The following is a 19,631-nucleotide window of genomic DNA, read 5'->3' as shown; positions in this document are numbered from 1 at the left end:
CATTTGCTTTCCCTTCATGAAAAATCAACTCGGCATCATAATCATTCACCAACTCTAGCCATCTTCTTTGCCTCATATTCAATTCTTTCTGGGTAAAGATACACCTCAAACTCTTATGATCGGTATAAATGCGGCAATGAACTCCAATAAGGTAATGCCTCCATGACTTCAAGGCATGTACCACGGCGGCTAATTCAAGATCATGAGCAAGATGAAGCGATGAAAGGAGGTATGAACGGTAACGCTTATGGTCAAAGAAGAAAGGAAATTAGACAACAAGGAAACGCCAGGTACTCAAATCTCAAACAACAACATCAACCTAAGCGGTTCCGAAAACTTCTTAGCAACAAAACTTATAACCACATCACTCCCAAGGATTTCCTCAAAACGCTCATGTTACTTCATCCTAATCTACTCCCTGAAACAGGGTACTCCACTATAAGTGTGATTTCACCACTCCAAATCCTCAAACATCCACAAACAACTTCAACAAGATCAAGGTCAAAGTTCCAACAAAGCTATACTCATATCCAACTAGTGTCAACCAAGGGTTTCTCAAAATAGTAAAATCCTCAATCAAAGATCCGAATACCAAGCTATAAATTCCCAGAAAGGGTTCCTCAAATATTCCACCATTCAATTCCATCCATTTAAAGTCAAGTACCAAGCACTAGTATCCCAAGACATGTCTCACTACACTTCCCAAGGCTCTCAAATCCCAAACCTAAACAACAAAGCCAAGTTCTATAGCCTTAGTAACAAACGCAACTCACACTTGACAACACAAAATCCACCAATCAAGAATACTCACTTTATCAAGGATCTAGGTCTAAGAATCATTAAGTATGTCTCATCACACTACCTAGGTCTTTCTAACATCACAACCTCTCAAAACCAGGGTTATGGGTTAACCACAAACAATCTCCTCAAAAGTCAAATTCTCCAACCAAGGACAACATTCCTCAAAAGAAAGAGTACTATAAAAAGGCGTTAAGGGAAGATAACCAAGGAACAAAACACAAGTTGGGAGGGTACAAGAGTCACTCCTAAGGAAAGAAAAGAGAGTTTAGAAGAAGAAGCAAGCATTAAGAAGTAAAGAGTAAGGCAAGGTACACAAAGATGGAGGGATAACTTCGAGGAAGAAGGAGCATTCTTCACAAGTTGAACAAATCTCCAATGCCCGACGATAGGCACCAAATCTTGATCACGACATGGGTAAGCTCATGGTCATTGATCCAAGGGTACAAAAATGATTGACAATCAACAAACATGTTAGAACTTAACAAAGAGCAAACACACTACAGACTATCACCTTAGGTCCTTAAGTCTACCCATCCTACCCATCTCTCATGTTTATTATTTTAAGGTCAAGTTATTTATATCGGGGGTGCACAAACATGCGTTAGGAGCAAATATGCTCTGATACCAACTATGACACCCTCATTCATTGCGGAAAAGTAAACACGTAATTCTAGAATAAAACTGCATGGATATGTTTGTAATAGGTTCATTTGGGTAAAAACCTATAATTTTTAAAACCTGAACCTGTTATAAAGATATCCAAATTGAAAGGTGTCAAAACATACAAGGTCTAAATAGAAGTTTCATAATATAGCCATCGCTAAAGTCGCGAATAGCAAAGTTATACAACCAAATGTAAAGAGGGAGACATATGTCCCTAAAATGTATATGACATAAAAACTCGTATAAGAGTCTCTACAAATAAAACCAAATCTAAGTAAGTCCCAAGGTTACTTTGCTCGCTAGCTCGTCCATGAACCCCATATAAGCATCACCATACCTGTCGATCGCATTTTATACAAATACGAAAGCCACAGTCAGTGGGGAGTAACTCCGAGTTCTCCCAGCCACGAAATGTCATAATTAATATAACATGTAAACAAAAGAATATGGATATGAATAACACATAGCCTTGGCATATAGATGCTAGACAATCGTGCTTATCATGTGAACAACAATATAACAACACATAGTCCTAGCATGTGAATACTAGACCGACTCATACTACACTATCATGTGAATCACATAACATCCAGGAATCCAAACTCTATCAACCATAGCCGGCTTGCATCTCACCTTCTATGATTCATAGAATCATCAAACAAGAAAGGACAATATATCTAGAGACAGGCATAAGTTCCTAGTACAATTAATAGTCACTCTGTAACTCGAGTCTATACCACGAGGTAAGGTAAACACCCTAGTCCTAAACCTGCGCAGACCTAGCGACATGCGAAAAACTACCGCATCCAAGACCCATGATAACAACACATGAGTACCCCTAAGGAGTCCACCAAAGGGTTGGCTAGTACTTAAGCTGACTACATACTTCTAAGAGTACGTCAGGAAGTCATACCCTAACTTGGATATAAACCCACTAAGCTAAGACACAAAGGCTATTAAGCGGTGAACATATACTCGTCAAAGACTATAAGGGCCTATCTATGACGAAGGCCGAAATACTCACCTAGGACCTAGTCCCAGCTTGAATACTTTAGCCCACGCCACACAAGACAAGTAGGACACCCAACTAACCATAAGAGGGGCGAACAGTCCAAACTTGCACACACAAATGATCATACACACCCTAGCATATGAAAGGTTACGCAAGGGCATATTCAGCTGACAATCCAACAATATCTCCAATATCAATAATAATTCAAATTCCAGTTAACCAACGGTACCATAATCCATGAGAACAAGCTAAAATGGCAAAGAGGCAACAAGACTCAAGCATAAGGCATCCAAAGCATCCAACAACCAATATGTGAAATGATAATCACAAATATCAAGGCATCAACATAAAACATCCAATAACAACCAATCTCACCTCAAAGACAAACCCTCGATCATAGTCCCGCGACGGGTCATCGGTCAAATCGAGGCTGACCGGTTTAAACCTGGCTTGACCAAACTCATTTGGTCAAATTGGCCCAGCTCAGAGTCTTGGCCTACTTTGGCCCAAATCACAAAATTCATCACAATATCATTCTCATGCCATTTCCAATTTCTATCATGTGAAAAACTATCAACATAAGAAAATATATTCCAACTTACAAAATATCCAATTCAATTAAATTCTCGCATAATAATGATTACCCACATGCCAAAAATACTAAAATACATAAATACCCAAACAAAAGACCCAAAACATCAAACAATAGACCCAAGACCCGACCCAAAGTGACGGGACAAAGTCCGGGCCGGACCCACCGGGCCTGCCGGGTCATGCCGCGCCCCTTCACGGGCTGTTTTGGGCGGTTTTTCCGCCCCTTTTTCCTACCAAAATCCGTTTCAAGCTCAATTTAGTACCGTCTCAAGCAACAATCAACAATACCCATTTCGTTTCAATACTCAAGTATATGAAATAACCACAAATTAGTAAACTTTAACCACACAAGTCATGTGATAAACGAAACTAACACATTATTAATCACCTAAACACTTAACAAACAACAAACACAACATCTATGTGATATTAAATCGTCGAGTAACTCAGAATAGTTACCTTAAGCTAGAAAAGAGACAAGTAATAACTTGAGAAAGCTTCTAAAACCCAAAATTATGCATCATCTTCCACAATATATGAGTCTCCTAACTCATTCTCATATTCTTCACCTATAAGAGCAACAAAAACACATAAATTAGTCCTAAATTCGAAACCCTAAAAAGATAAGACCCGAAACAAAATTGGGGGAAATGAAAATAAAGCTTACTAGTAGATGAGGATTGAAGAGAGGATTCCAAATATATAAGTTTTATGCAAATTGGTGGAGAAATGAAGGATTTATGATGGTTTTAGGGATTGTAAGGAGGTTATTTTGAGAGGAATTTGGTTGTTTAATGAAAGGAAGAGAGAGAGAGTGAATTATGGAGGAATGAAAATTGAAAGAGGGGACAAAAGGAGGAGGGGTGGCCGGTCCAATGGCATGGGGAGGTTGACAATTGTTTACGTTTTGGGTTTGCTTCGACGGTAATTAGAAATATTCGTCGAATGCGATTTCCGAGAATATTAAAGTTCTTAAACACGATTTTACTAAAAGATTAAGTACTCATATGCCCAATATCCAAACTCGTTTACCCAACGACCGTAAGAAATGGGAAAATCCCAATATTACGACTTTTATCAGAAATTTATTTTATCAAAGTAAAAGGTTTAAATATAGTTTAAATTACTTTTAAACAGTTCTAAACTATCAAAAGTGATTACATTACTTCAAACTAAAATAAAATTATATTTTATCAAATTATTATTATTTCAAATAAATTAATATTAAATTAAAATGGATTAAATTATTACTTTTAAAATATAATAAAGGTCTTCAAATTTACGGGGTGTTACAATCCTTGTGCAGGTTACTCTATCCGCCCAACTCGGTTCATCACTAAGACCCAAAATTTCACCCAATTCCCTAAAGGTAATGCGTCTACTAACATTAGCTAGACGAAACTCGAGATTCTCCCTATTCTCAACTTTGGTGACTTTCAAAGAACTTAAAAATTCCAAGGTAAGGGAGGGGTATGTCAATTCCCTTGTTTCAAACAATTTCTTCAACCCCATGGCATTGAAAAAGGCTTTTGTTTGTTCAAGAACACCCAATTTTTTTAAGGTATCTTCACATATGAATTTGGTGGATTGTAATGACTTCATAGCAAACTTGGCAAAGGTATTTCTATGGGTATCGGAAATAAATGTTACCTCCGGATAATGCAAAAGTTGATCAATTACCGGAGTAGAAGGTGTTGTTGCTCCCATTGAAGGTTGTTGTTGTTGTTGCACTTCCAAGTTTGGTGTTGCTACCACCATAGCCAATGCTTTCTTTGTTTGAAGAGCCTTTTGCCTTTGTGAGAGTGCCTTAGCCTTTGGTGCCTTTGTTGCCTTTGTTGCTCCCTTAGTCCTTGCCATTGATGAACTAACCAAGAAAAGAATGAAAAATCTTCAATTTGTAGTATGCCCAAATCGATTTGAAGGTGAAAGGCTTTGCCTTTATGAAAACAAAAATCGACTCAAAGGTTGAAGATTTTGTGCTTGGTTTTGATTTTTGTTGAGGAAGGAGTGATTGATTTGTTGTTGGAAGGATGGTTTGATTTGTATTTGGTGAATGTTGTTGAGGGTTTTTGTTTTTGTGATGGAGAGGATGAGGGTTTTGATGTTGTGGGTAGTGTTTATGAATGAATGAATGAATGAATGAATGAAGGTGGGAGGGGTTTTAAAGAGACCGAAATTTTCAAATCTGCAGGGGCAATCCGTGCGGATTCTGCCCAATCCGTGCGGATTATGCCCAATCCGTGCGGATTCTGCCCAATCCGTGCAGATTCTGCTCTTTCTGAACTTTGCAAAACTCGCCTAAAGACGGGCGGATTTGTGACAATCCGCTCGGATTTGATGAACACGGGACGGGCAGATTTGCTTGAAGACGGACAGATTTCAGTCCAGAAAATTTTGCTTGTTTTCCTCAGCTGCAAAGACGGACGTCTTTCTTACAAGACGGACGGATTTTTCAAGACGGGCGGATTCTTCACAGGACGTCCGGATTCAGTCACAGTCAAGAAATTTCCAAAATTCAGCTCAGTTCAGGACGGGCGTCTTTTCTGCAATACGCTCAGATTCTTCAAGACGGGCGGATTCTCTGGAATCCGCTTGGATTCTTCCCCTGTGTACACGGATTCAGTTCCAGCCGTGCACACTGCATTTCCCATACCGTTCTTCCATTCTTTCTTCAAGTCTTGTGTTCGTCATTGTGGGGGCACTACTAAGGCATGGATAGCCTAGGCAATTGCCATCCCCACACTAAGTTAAAAGCACTACACATCAATTGAAATCGTTAGTCCCTCCCTCACTTCTCTCAAACATGACAATTATTTTGATCAAAGTAAATAAAAATCCAAAGATGACAAAAAATGCAATACAAGAATTAAAATGTAAGTTAGGGAGTTAGAAATATTTACAAGTGGTGGTTTAGGGAGGACTCCACCAAACTCTCATTCTTGATGAGATGTCAAGGGGGCATGTCCAAGGTGTTGTTGATGTTGCTCAACACCTTGAAGAAGTAATCAAAAGCTTGTTCATTATCATGGTAGAGGTTCTCAATAGACCTTGGCCCTTGTTGTTGGTCTTGATTCATGGCATTACCAATGTAGGGATTAAAAATCCCTTCAAACTCGTCGTCCAAAAGACCACAAACTTCATTGAGTTGATCATTGAAAATCTCTTGCTTAGATGGAGACAACTCTCCCAATTTCTTCTCTTGGCCAATGAGTCCATCCTCTTCTTCCTTGGTTGATTTTGATGAGCTTTGCAAGCTCTCCTTGTCACAATTCACTTGCTCTTTGAATGGAGCATCTTTCTTCTTCCATTGGAGTTCCGATTTCTTCCTTTCATCCTTTCGGCTATAATGATCAATCATGAAACATGGCTCATGCAAACGAGGAGCTCTAATAGTCTTGTCAAGATTAAAAGTTATGCTTTCATCTCCCACTTCTAAAGTGAGCTCACCATGTCTACATCAATCACCGCACCGGCGGTGTATAGGAAAGGTCTTCCTAGGATGATTGGAATGTTGGAATCCTCCTCCATATCAACAATGACAAAGTCCACCGGGATGAAAAACTTCCCAATTCGCACGGGGACATCATCCCATATCCCTAACGGTGTCTTCGTCGATCTATCGGCCATTTGGAGTGTGATATTGGTGCATTTAAGCTCTCCAATCCCCAACCTTTTACTCACCGAGTACGGCATGACACTCACACTAGCCCCTAGATCACATAAGGCTTTGTTGATCGTTGTGTCGCCAATGGTACATGGTATTGAGAAGCTTCCCGGATCCTTTAACTTTGGAGGTGAACTCCCTTGAAGTATTGCACTACTCACCTTAGTGAAGGCGATAGTCTCAAGCTTCCGGATCGACTTCTTCTTTGTGAGGATATCTTTCATGTATTTCGCATAGGCCGGCACGTGATTAATTAATTCCGTGAAAGGAATTGAGACTTCCAAATTCTTCACAATTTCCATGAATTTTCCAAGTTGATCATTAAATTTGGGCTTGGCTTGACGACTTAGAAAAGGGAGTCTAATCACAATGGGCTCCTTCTCCTTGGCCTTGTCTTGATTTTTCTTTGAACTTTCTTCTTTTGATGATTCTCCATATTTGGAGTTTTGCACAATTTCTTCCTTTTCACTAGCTTCCACAACTTCATCCTCAACTTGCTTCTTCGGTGCTTCATACCTTGTACCACTTCTCAAGTGAATGGCACTAACCGTTTCATGTCTAGGGGTATTACTTTGAGGTGGTAATTGCCCCTTTTGTCTTTGTGAGCTTGAAGATGCTAGTTGAGTCAATTGTGTTTCCAACATCTTGGTGTGAGCTAGAATGTTGTTGATGGTGGTTTCCTTTGCTTGGCTATCTTTTTGCATTTGAGTGAAAAATTCTTGTTGATTCTTTTGCATTTAGAGGACCGCTTTTTGGACATCAAAGCCTTGGTCATTTTGGTGATTGTATGGATTTTGATTTTGGTAACCTTGGTTTTGATTGTAAAAGGGTCTTTGATTTTGGTTTCTCATGGGTGGTGGAGTGTATGTTGTTTGAGGGTTTTAAACATTTTGGCTTTTGTATGAGAGATTTGGATGGAATTTGGTGTTTTCATTGTAAAAGTTGGAATAAGGGGTACCACTCTTGTATGCTTGGAAAGCATTCACTTGTTCATTTGTTCCCCTACATTCACCTTGGTCATGTCCCAAAGTTCCACAATTCTCACATATCCCACTTGGGATTGATGAGGATGCCGTCATGGCATTAACATGATGCTTTGATGATTTTGAGTTTTCCTCAAGTCTAGCCATAGCTTGTTCAAACTTCAAGTTGATTGTGTCAATGTGAGCACTAAGTTGAGCACCCAATTGAGTAACGGAGTCCACTTCATGCTTTCCTCCTCTAGTAGCCTTGCGAGGTCTACTATATTGTGAGTTATGGACCGCCATTTCCTCAATCTTGTTCCATGTTTGATTGTCATCAACTTCGGTGAACATTCCATTTGATCCCATATTGAGAATGTTCCTAGAATCTTCATATAAACCATTCCAAAATTGTTGCACCAAAAACCATTCCCTTGAGGACATGAGCGACAAATTCCCTTGAACCGCTCCCAAGCTTCATACAAAGACTCTTCATCCCTTTGCTTAAAACCCGTAATTTGAGCTCTTAGCATGTTAGTCTTTTCCGGTGGGTAGAATTTTTTGTAGAAAGCTAGAGCCAACATCTTCCAAGAATCTATTCCAAGGGTGGCCTTATCAAGACCCTTCAACCATTGCTTCGCGGTGCCGATTAAGGAAAAAGGAAATAAGACCCATCTAATTTGGTCTTGAGTCACGCCCGTTTGAGAGATAGCATCACAATAGTCGCAAAAGGTTTCCATATGGGAATGAGGGTCCTCACTAGGCATCCCCCCGAATTGGCTCCTCTCAACTAATTGGATGAAGGCGGACTTGGCAATAAAATTTCCGGTTAGATGTTGCGGTGTAGGAGTACCATTTGGTAGATTCTCCTCGGTGGGTATGGAGTGTGACGAGAATTTTGGCATTGTAGGTGGAGTTTGTGGGGTATTGTGTAATGGGTTTTCTTCTCCTTCTATTGCGAAAGGATTGACAAACTCACTAGTGGGTTGGACAACTTTACTAATACCTCTTAAATTCCTCCTAACAACTCTCCTATTGTTCGTCAAGGTTCTTTCGATTTCACGGTCAAAAGGTAACAAATCACCTTGTAACCTTCTAGACATGCAAAATATCAAACAACTCGAAAACAATTAGAACAAACCTTGAGGAGTTTTACTTCCTCAAGGCGAAGAAAGACACAACTAATGACAATAAAAAGAAATCTAAATCAAACAAACACCGTCCCCGGCAACGGCGCCATTTTTGATGCGATCCCGCTAAGTGTTTACAAATTAAGATGTGGTCGTTCGTCACGGTCGAATAAAAACACAATTTATAGCTCCACAAACAACTCTACAATTAGTAAAGAGGCAAGTAAAGGTCGGATCCCAAGGGACGGGAGTTGAAATGAGATTTCTATTGTAACTAGTGGTCTCTAAAGGGTGTCACAAATTGGGTTGATGTAGAAGGTTACTAAACTAAAATAGCAATGAAAATAAAAAAGCAAGATGAATTAAAGGGGTGTAAACAATTGATTAAAGACACTAGGGTGTCATGGGATCATAGGGGAATCATGGGATATGATCATACAAACATGTTCTCAAATTATAAACAAGCAATTATTGTTATGATGGATTGAGTTGGGTTATATCTTACAATCCTAGGAAAGTTTGGGTCCCGGAGCCGAATCAATTAGATTGTACAACACCTACAAGTCGACTTAATCTTCCCTACTCAACAACATGCATGGTCTAATGAGACTCGAGTTGGGTTATGTCTTACAAGTCTCATTGAAAAGATAGAAGATGATAGTAAATGCAAGGATTCATAGGCTTAGCATTTCATCAAATATAACATGTGCATGAGTTCAGATCAAAACAAGCAAGCAAATAAAACATGAAAGCATATTAATTTAAGCATGAATCATTCCCCATGTTGGTTTCCCCTAATCACCCATTAACCCTAGCTAAGAGACTACTCACTCATTATCATGTTGATCATGCTAGCAAGGTTGTCAATCATACCAATAATATGAAACATAATGAATAAATGAAAGTAATTAACAATAATTAAAAAGGGATTAAGAGATTATACCTACTAATGATTCCAATAATAAAGCAAAGATAAAAGAAGTACTTGAATGCTTGATTGAGAGGTTGTCAATCTCCCAACAATAACCCAAATAATCTTCAATTACCCAAAATAAAGGATGAAAAAAAGAGAGATTAAAGAACTAAAACTTGGATTAAAACTTGATTAATACTTGATTACAATATTAAAGAGAGATTTGATTGATATTAACTACACTAATTATTGATAAGAAGAACATGCTCCTCTAATTAGACTAATGGGGTATTTATAGTGGAAATTAGGGAGGATGCATTAGGGTTAACTAAGGGCTAAACTAGTAATTACACTTTTAAGTTGAGCAAGGAGGAGCCGGTATTTTTCGAGAGAAGGGCTTCTTTTTCGTAGCTTGGAGAAGACAATCCGTCTTTGTGCTATAATCCGGGCGGAATAGGGTCGGGACAAAGCGGATTCGGCCTTGGAATCCGAGCGGATTCAAGGGAATCCGGGCGGATTGTGGAGGTGGAATCCGAGCGGATTGTGGCAAAGCCGCTCGGATTGTCTTCTTTGCGGGACGGACGGATTGGTGACAATCCGCTCGGATTGTCGATCGACAACAAATCTTCTTCTTTTCTTCCCTTTTCTTCATAAATTCCTTGGGGATTTCCTTGGGGACTCAAGGATCTTTTCTCAACATTGCTCTTCTACTATAATATGTACAAAGGCCTTCTAATCTTATCTCTCCTTGATGCTTGGTCATTGAATTCGATCAATTTAGTCTCGTTTTGCCATGAAAATGCAAGATTCTTACTCCTTTCCTACCAAGGGATCAAAATCTCAAAGAATATGCAAAACAAAGAACTAAAGATAAGAAATGACCCAAATAAGCACTAAAAAGCATGGGAACAAGGCTAATTCGGGGGCTAAATATGCGCCAATTACGGTCACATCACTAACACCACAGTACCACAAAACCGAGTTGGACATTGTTATCTACTACCTCGGGAAACCGAGATGGTAACTGTCCTATTTATTTGGGAATGTCTAGCAAGTCGGGATTTCCCGATTATTTAATTTAGCCTAATACGTGTTTACTGTATGCAATAACCACCCTCAAACCCGTATGAAATCCTCCTTTTACCGAGGTCCCTGGTGGTCAACGACGGTCAACGACGGGTCCTGGTCAGACCCTGGTTATCCACGGTCACAGTCATGGTCTTAGCAAGTCATATGGTGGTCTAGGTTACGAGTTATAACAAAGCAAAGGTGTATACATGAGACGGTCTTAGAATATTAGCTTGAGTCGATTGTTTGATTTGAGTCTCTTGTCACGTTTCCCGAGATCCCAATTTTCTCCTCGAGAACTCCATATTTATTATGACAATTTAGGTGTATTATTTTCCCTTTTATAAGACAAGTTAAGCTAATACCTTTTCAATTTAGGAAATCCGTCTTTAAGGCAAGTATTTCTATTATTATTCAATTCCGATAACTTTCCCGATTATCACATAAACCAAGGTAGTATGGCCGGCCCAAAGCTCTATGAGCATGGTCCATGTTATACATATGATCCAATACAATTCCCGTCTTGCTTTATTATTTTATTATTTAATTTAATTTCGTCTTATTTACAATTACTATAATAAATGTATTTAATTTAATTATTCGAATTACGTAGCTTATCTATATAAACTGATAAGTCATAATTATATACATATTTATGCCTCCCCTTAATTGCTTTTGATACGGTTTTCGTGCTAGTTTATAGCATTTACATGCCTTTTAAGTTAGAATGTCGATACTTCCGCCTTTTGATGTTTGATGTAGGAATGATGCATTTGAGGAGCAAAGGAATGAAATGAGCATCACGGAGTGGGCATGAAGGGATACACGAAGCATGGCACGAGAATCCATAAGAATGAAGGAAGAGAAGTTAAGAAGAAAACACGAAGAAAAGAGCTTTATATCACTAGTGCTTCCTTTGAAGAGTCATATCTTGAGTTATATAACTGATTTTCAAGTAATTCCAATTGGAGTGAAATCTTATCCTCTTAGCTTTCCAACGCCACAAAAATCGGTTGTTTCTGACAAGTAACGAAGAAATGGCGGCCGTTTGAAGATCAGTGCTTAAAGCAGGAACTTGGTTCCTCGATCGAGCCAAGCTAGGCTCGATCGAGGAACCAACCTAATCAACTAAATTTCGCAATGTCGAGAGTTGGGTGTTCTTGAACTTTGGTGCCTCGATCGAGCCAGGCCAGGCTCAATCAAGGAAGTGGTTCCTCGATCGAGTCCACTTAGGCTCGATCGAGGAACCTTCCAGTTTTATAATTCCCGCAACTTTCCTTATGTCGGTTATGTATTGCTATAAATACCAAAACTCGTACCCTAGGTTATTTATGCTTTATTTTCAGTAGGTTTAATATATCTACCTTATAAAAATCTCTCAAATACTTAGCGTAGTTTAATTATTATTCGGATCTATTGCCTTTAATTACGGTATTGTTCTTAATCTTTCCTTTATTATTAATCATTTATTTCATTGTTCATCTTTTATGATTGCAATCATGTTTCTTATTATTGTTATTGTTGTTTGTACCTATAATATGAGTAGCTAAATTCTTAATCTAGGGTGAAGGGGATCTAGGTTAATTAGAAAGGGGAAATTGATTAATTGCTAAGGAAATCGTTTAAGTTGCCGTTTGATTATTGTTCTTATTCTAGTTAATTAACTTAGGCCTGAGTTGTTAATTAGTGTAGCGAATTAATCCTTTCACCGACCGGGTTAGAATTAATATAGGCTGCGATAATCGAATAGATTGTATCTAATTATAGCGACAGCATGTTAGAATCGATCTAAAGGGCATAATAGAGTCGACCGATCTTATGATCTTAGACAACTTGAAAGATCTAGCAATTGGTTAAGAGACCCCATATAATTGACCTAGTGAACCGGAAATCCTAGACTTTTAATATCATTGTCTTAAACCCTTTAAATTACTCGCAATTAGTTGGTTAGCAAACAAACAAAACAAACCCCCAAGAAAACGGTTACCTTTAGACAATTTAAATATTAACAGACTGACTATTACCGCCTTCCTGTGGATTCGATACCTGTCTTACCACTAGCTATTCTTGTTAGTTTTGAGATAGTTTTATTTTGATTTGGTGATACGACTTTAGCCATATCAAATTTGGCGCCTAAACTATCTTTTTGCTTGTCCTCAAGCAAAGCAACACACAATACAAAAGGCAATCATATAAATGGCAAATAAACAACTCAGAGCTAATGTTGATGCACATACAAATCCCAAGCTATTCATATCTTGTAACAAAGCAATGACTAAAGTGTACCAATAAAACAAATTCAAAGGTACGGGAAATAGAAAACATAGCTCAAATATCAAGTCACCATACTATAGACAAATGCCAAGTACCTTTCGATCTTGCAAGACAAATTAGTTGGATTCTCGCGGATGTCACTCATGCACTCATAAGTATATAGGGTGAGTTATATGTGAAGATAGAAAGAAGTAGAAACACTCACTCAACTTATGAAACATGCATGCAATCTAATGTGATAGAGATTTCCCCAACTAATATGCAATCACATATGTAGACAAAAGTACATGTATCAAGGACAATAAGGGTGGCAAATGGGTTAAAGGGATAGAAATGGTTTGTGCCTAAGCACGTTATGGATATGTTGAGCTAAGATGGTAGTCGCAACGCTAACCAAAACAAAAACCAAATCTTTGATAATAAATGAACCCAACATAGAGAAATGATCTCAACTTTACAACATATGAGAGCTAATAAATTACTCTCCAATTATGCATTAGACTCTAACAACCATCCTTCCGATCCTTGACAAAACCAAATGAAGCAATCTCTTTTCTTTTTTCTTTTCTTCTTTTTTGTTTTTTTTTTCTATTTCTATTTCTTTTTTTTTTCTTTCTTTCTTTTGCTTCATATTTTTCTTTTTCCAACACAAGGATACAACACAATCGCTAAAAGTATTTTGCTATACCCACATGACAACAATAAGTCCCAACCCAACCATAATAGCAAATTAAACATGATAAACAAGCAACTGCGAGTGTCCCGAAAAGGTAGGCAAATTCTTGGATTGTAACTCATAAGATGTAATTTAAGATTGGCTACAAGGGTTCAAACGAGCTAACAAAAAGGCAATTGTAAGGCTTATTTGAACGGTAAGAACGCCTATCCACATGTATTTAGTCAAATGAAAGCAATAGAAGTATCAAGAAATCAATGTCACACTTATGCAGTTTGATATTACACATTCCACAAGGAGAAACCACACTCAAGCCTAATTGACAATGAGACCAGTTTATTGATGTTCCTGGCCTAGGAAGCTCTATAGACCTCAGAATTTAAGTAGCTTACCAACGTAATTGTGTCAAATCTAATCAATATAGGGCATGTCAATACGGTTAAGACTTGAATTATGAGCTTTGTTTTCATGGCTAACGAGTCAAAACAATGTACATGAACAACTATTTGGGATTCAAATGCAAAAACAATTCAAATTAACATCATAGTTATTAAATTCACCAAGACTCAACCTAAAACAAAGGAAAAACATGTTTTCGTGTTTTATAAAATTTTTATTTTTTATGGATTTTTTATATAAATGCACACAACAATAAGTAAAGCACACAACATAAATAAAGACTCCTCCCCCAAACCTAAATATCAAAGTGTCCTCATTGTAACGCCTACAGCATAACAATCACACAAAAATCCAGCAACCCAAAAGGAATGGAGAAGAAATAGACAATACAATAAAAGAAGCTATAAGGGAAGAGAATACCGGGTAAGAGCTTATGATTCCCCCAAACCAGCAGCAAAACAGGGGAAATTAATCATCCGCGCAATTCCTATCATCGTCAGCTACCAAAAGATGAGGTGACTCGATCGAGCCCCATGACACTCGATCAAGGAACATACTGTCGAGCAAGAAATCTGCATTTAAAACAAATGCGCACACAAATCATAATCAATACAAGTTAATGCTCGTAACAGTAAATCAAAAAGTAGCGCATGTGCTACACACAAGCATAAGTAGCACCAATAAATAGTCCAAGCAAAAAATAAAAACAATGAAAAATGTCCTGGCTCATCAAACTTTAAGTCTAATGTAAAATAAGAGCAATGTTCATTGTTCTTCAGGTCATCTTCTTGAGGAAGGAGATAAGGCACTTCGTCTGTCATAGAAGCTTCATCAAAAACTCTAACTAGTTCCTCTCTGAAAATTTCAGCTTCCAAAGCATCCAACTCAGCTTCTATATCAACATTCTCATCACAGCTGTAAATCATCTCAAGAGGAGGATCATCTCCATAAATAAGCTTCTCTATCTCATCCACTTCCTTGCTCCATGGATATGACGCAGCAGTAGGGGCGTCAGGTGAATTCCTATCAAAACACCAAGCAAGACAATCATCAAAAGTAGGATCAAGAGCATTAATCATATAACAAGAAGCTTTTAAATTAGGAGGACGTGATGCTTTGTCAAGACCAAAAGTGATAGTATCCTCTCCAATGTTGAACGTAAGACTCCCATGTCTAACATCTATAACCGCCCCTGCAGTATGCAAGAATGGTCGTCCTAGAATAATAGGAACACGAGAATCCTCAGCTATATCTATCACTACAAAGTCGACTGGAATGAAAAATTTTCCTATCTTAACCGGCACATCTTCTAAGATACCCATTGGGTGCTTAACAGACCTGTCAGCCAATTGGATAGTCATATTAGTACATTTAAGCTTAGTCCTGTTTAATTGATTGCAAATTTTATACGGCATGATAGTAACACTCGCTCCTAAATCATATAAAGCATTGTCAATAGATAAATGGCCTATAGTATAAGGAATAGAAAAACTCCATGGATCCTTAAGCTTAGGTGGAGAATTGGCTTGCAACGCGGCGTAGCATTCATGAGTTACCAATTCAGTAAATGGCATTGTCACTTGAAACTTCTTCACTACCTCCATAGATCTTCCAAACTGTTGTTCAAGTTTGGATTTCTGCAGTCTCTGAGGAAAAGGTAGTTGAATTTTAATCGGCTCGACTTTTTTGGCATTAGGAGACGGTTTGGAAATATTATCGTCAGAAACAGGGGTGCCTCGATCGAGCCTGGGGTGCACTCGATCTAGTGAGGAAGATCCTCGACCGAGCCCGTGTCTACTCGATCGAGGAACCTGGCTTTGCTCCGTCTTTTTGCTTTTCGTCAAATCTCGTGTTTCATCTTTGTTAGTTTCTTTTTCATCGTCACTTAGCTCCAAATTTCCTAAACCCTTAGGATGCATGTATGGAACTTCATCATCATTAATGGGCATGTCCGGACCGTTATAAGAAGTACCGCTCCTTAAATAAATTTCATTAACTTGCTAATGAGCTTGTTTACCTTGAGGAGGAAGACCGGACTGTTTTGATGGATTTTGAGCCGTAATTTGAGCAACTTGAGTATCCAACATCTTATTATGAGCCATAAGTTCGGAAATTTGAGTCGTTTGCTTTTGTTGCATCATCAAAGTTTGTTGCAAGAGAGCTTTTAACTCCGATACTTCATTACTTGGAGCTTGAGGAGGAGGTTGAAATTTTTGAAAACCTCCTTGATTTGGCCTTTGATAACCTCCTTGTGGTGATTACCACGATTTGGAGGAATAATATAGGTACCTTGTTGAGGAGCTTGAAAGAAATTAGAATATGGTGTACCTTGCTTGAAAGATTGGAAAGCATGAACTCGCTCAATAGTACTCATACATTTGGCCGCAGTGTGGCCATCTATACCACATCTCTCGCAGGACACTTCTTGTTGAACCATATGAACCATCTCTTGCTTACCCAAGGACTGGGTAGTCTTCAATTCGGCTATTTGAGCAAGTATGGCCTCCAACTGTTCCGCCACCGCATTATCTGAGCCATTTCCTCTCTTACTTCCTCTGGGATTACCATACTCAGCTGTGTGAGTAGCTATCTGATCAATCAACTTCCAAGCATTACTGTCATTAGTATTATCTTGTAATCTCCCATTAGCAGCAGAATCAAGTAGAGCTCTATGATTATCATACAACACGTTATAAAACTGGTTGCAAAGGAACCAAATCTCAAAACCATCGTGAGGGACGGACCGCACTAGTCTTTTGAACCGTATCCAAGCTTCATTAAAATCCTCAGTAGGACCCGGTTTAAAACTTGTAATCTGACTTCTCAATGCATTAGTTTTCTGTGGTGGAAAATACCTCTTGTAGAATGCAAGAGCTAGAGAAGTCCAGTTGGTAATTGCGTCGGTCTCCAAGCCTAAGTCCCTTAGCCACTCAGCTGCATCATCTCTCAAAGAGAAAGGGAATAAAGTTTGCCTGACCTGATCTTGAGACACCCCAGCTGTCAAAGGAATAGAACAACAATAAGTAACAAATTTCTCCATATGCTTTGCGGGGTCCTCTCCTGCTTTTCCTCCAAATAAATTCTAGGATTTCCGGTTCACTAGGTTAATTAGAAAGGGGAAATTGATTAATTGCTAGTGAAATCGTTTAAGTTGTCGTTTGATTATTGTTCTTTTTCTAGTTAATTAACTTAGGCCTGAGTTGTTAATTAGTATAGCGAATTAATCCTTTCACCGACCGGGTTAGAATTAATATAGGCTACGATAATTGAATAGATTGTATCTAATTATAGCAACTGCATGTTAGAATCGATCTAAAGGGCATAATAGAGTCGACCGATCTTATTTATTTATTTTATTTTTTTTTTTGGTGAAAGGTAAGTAATTCTTATTAAGCTCAAACCAAGTAAACAAGATACATCATAATTTAGCTTACAAGACTAGTAATCCAATATCTATCCTTAGACACATTGACCCTACTTAGCTGATTAAGTAGTCTGATTTTCATCAGATTTTTACACTGAACGAATAAAGCAATAGGTCTCAAAATAACTCCTTCCAAACGCGCTAAATTACGCTGCTGCCATACAGCATAAGTAACAGCCATGAACACAGATAAGCAAACATCCCGCTGAACCTGTGTCCATTTCCTTCTACCAGTCCAAATGATACAATTCCCCTGCGGTTCAGTGATCTTCAGCCAGTTGCAAACCAGTAGTAAGATCTCTCTGTAATATTGACACTGTTGGAACAGATGTGTCACAGTCTCAGAACCAGCTTGGCATATGCGATAAATCATCGAATCGATGCCTAACCTGTACAGTTTCTCTTTTGTATTCAGAGCATTCCTCATTATCAGCCAATTCACAAAGGAATGCTTAGGAAGAGCAACATGATTCCAGATTAGCTTAGCCCATCCCACTTTTGTTTCCTTAAGTCTGATCCAATCATAACCAGACTTTACAGAATATCCCCTCATATCAGCAAGCCATACACCCTGTGAGTAACCATTCAGAAACGAATCCCTGGTCTTACATATAGCCTTCCAGTTGTCACTCATATGGCTTTTAGGAATATGGTCGGACCAGGAAGAGCTTTTTATATAAATTTGATGCACCCACTTCACCCATAAACTATCCGGCTTGCTATAAATCCACCACACTAGCTTCCCAATAGTGGCCATATTCCAGTGATAAGTATTCCTGATGCCAAGACCACCTTCACTCTTAGGGGTACAAATGTGATCCCATCCAACAAGAGGCACCCTCATATAATTGCTAGTGCCATCCCACAAGTAATTACGACAAATATTATCAATTTGTTTCAACACACCCTTAGGAATTAGGAAAATATTTGCCCAATAAGAAAAAAGAGAAGTAAGAACAGACTTAACAAGGATGAGTCTACCAGCATAGGAGATCTTCCTTGCACCAAGCATTCTGATTCTGTCAACAATCTTCTCCACCAGGATCTTACACTCCTTTTTCCCCAATTTACCAGTAGCTATAGGGACTCCAAGATATCTGAAAGGAATCTGACCCTCAACACACCCTGAACAGTCTATGAGTTGCTGTTTGATAGAGTTATGCACCCCATTAAAATAAATGTTAGATTTTGCATTATTCATCTCCAAACCAGAAGCTCTAGAAAAAGTGGCAAAGGACCTTAACAGAAGCATGAAAGAAGGATAGTCTCCTTTTGAGAACAATAAAAGGTCGTCAGCAAACATCAGATGTGATAACTTAAGCTTCCTATAGAGGGAGTGATGTTTTAAAGGCAAAACTTCAGTTGTAAAGTTAAGAATCCTGGTGAGGTATTCCATAGCTATGGTGAACAATAAAGGGGAGAGGGGATCTCCCTGTCTAAGCCCCTTCTTCCCATGAAAAAAACCAAAGCTATTACCATTAAGGACAAGAGAATATGAGGCACTAGACACACATTCCATAATAAGCTTCTTGAAGTGAACTAGAAAGAGTAAAGCATCAAGCATTTGACTGAGGAATTGCCAGTTCACTGAGTTATAAGCCTTTTTCAAATCAACTTTGATGAGGCATCGTGGGGAAACAACAGTTCTCTTGTATAGTCTAATGATGTTCTGACAAACAAGAATGTTCTCAATAATGTTTCTCCCTTTAACAAAACCTCCTTGAGTAGGGCTAATAATGTGAGGCAGAACCCTAGCCAATCTGGTACATAAGAGTTTAGATATCACTTTATAAATGACATTGCAACATGAGATTGGCCTAAACTGTCCAACAGTTTGAGGCAAGTCAACTTTGGGAACAAGTGAGAGTAAGGTATGATTCACTTGTTTTAAAAGCCTACCATTGAGAAAGAAATCCTTCACAACAGTGCACACCTCCTCTCCAATCACTTGCCAGGCATCCTTGTAGAAGGCACTAGTGAATCCATCAGGGCCTGGTGCTTTGTGGCCAGGAATATGGAAGAGAGCATCCCTGATTTCATCATTAGTAACA

The 19,631-nt window shown here is 38.6% G+C and overlaps 1 non-coding gene across 1 annotated transcript; it reads left to right on the top strand.

Annotated features, from left to right (window-relative positions):
* Positions 1–8,119: 8,119 nt before the first annotated feature.
* Positions 8,120–8,229, top strand: LOC141635420 (small nucleolar RNA R71). Its single transcript, XR_012540112.1, has one exon. It is a non-coding gene; the product is annotated as a small nucleolar RNA R71 (small nucleolar RNA).
* Positions 8,230–19,631: the final 11,402 nt, after the last annotated feature.

Source organism: Silene latifolia, chromosome Y (assembly GCF_048544455.1).
Source record: "Silene latifolia isolate original U9 population chromosome Y, ASM4854445v1, whole genome shotgun sequence".
Taxonomy (NCBI): Eukaryota; Viridiplantae; Streptophyta; class Magnoliopsida; order Caryophyllales; family Caryophyllaceae; genus Silene; species Silene latifolia.
This window is presented reverse-complemented; position numbering and strand designations above follow the sequence as displayed.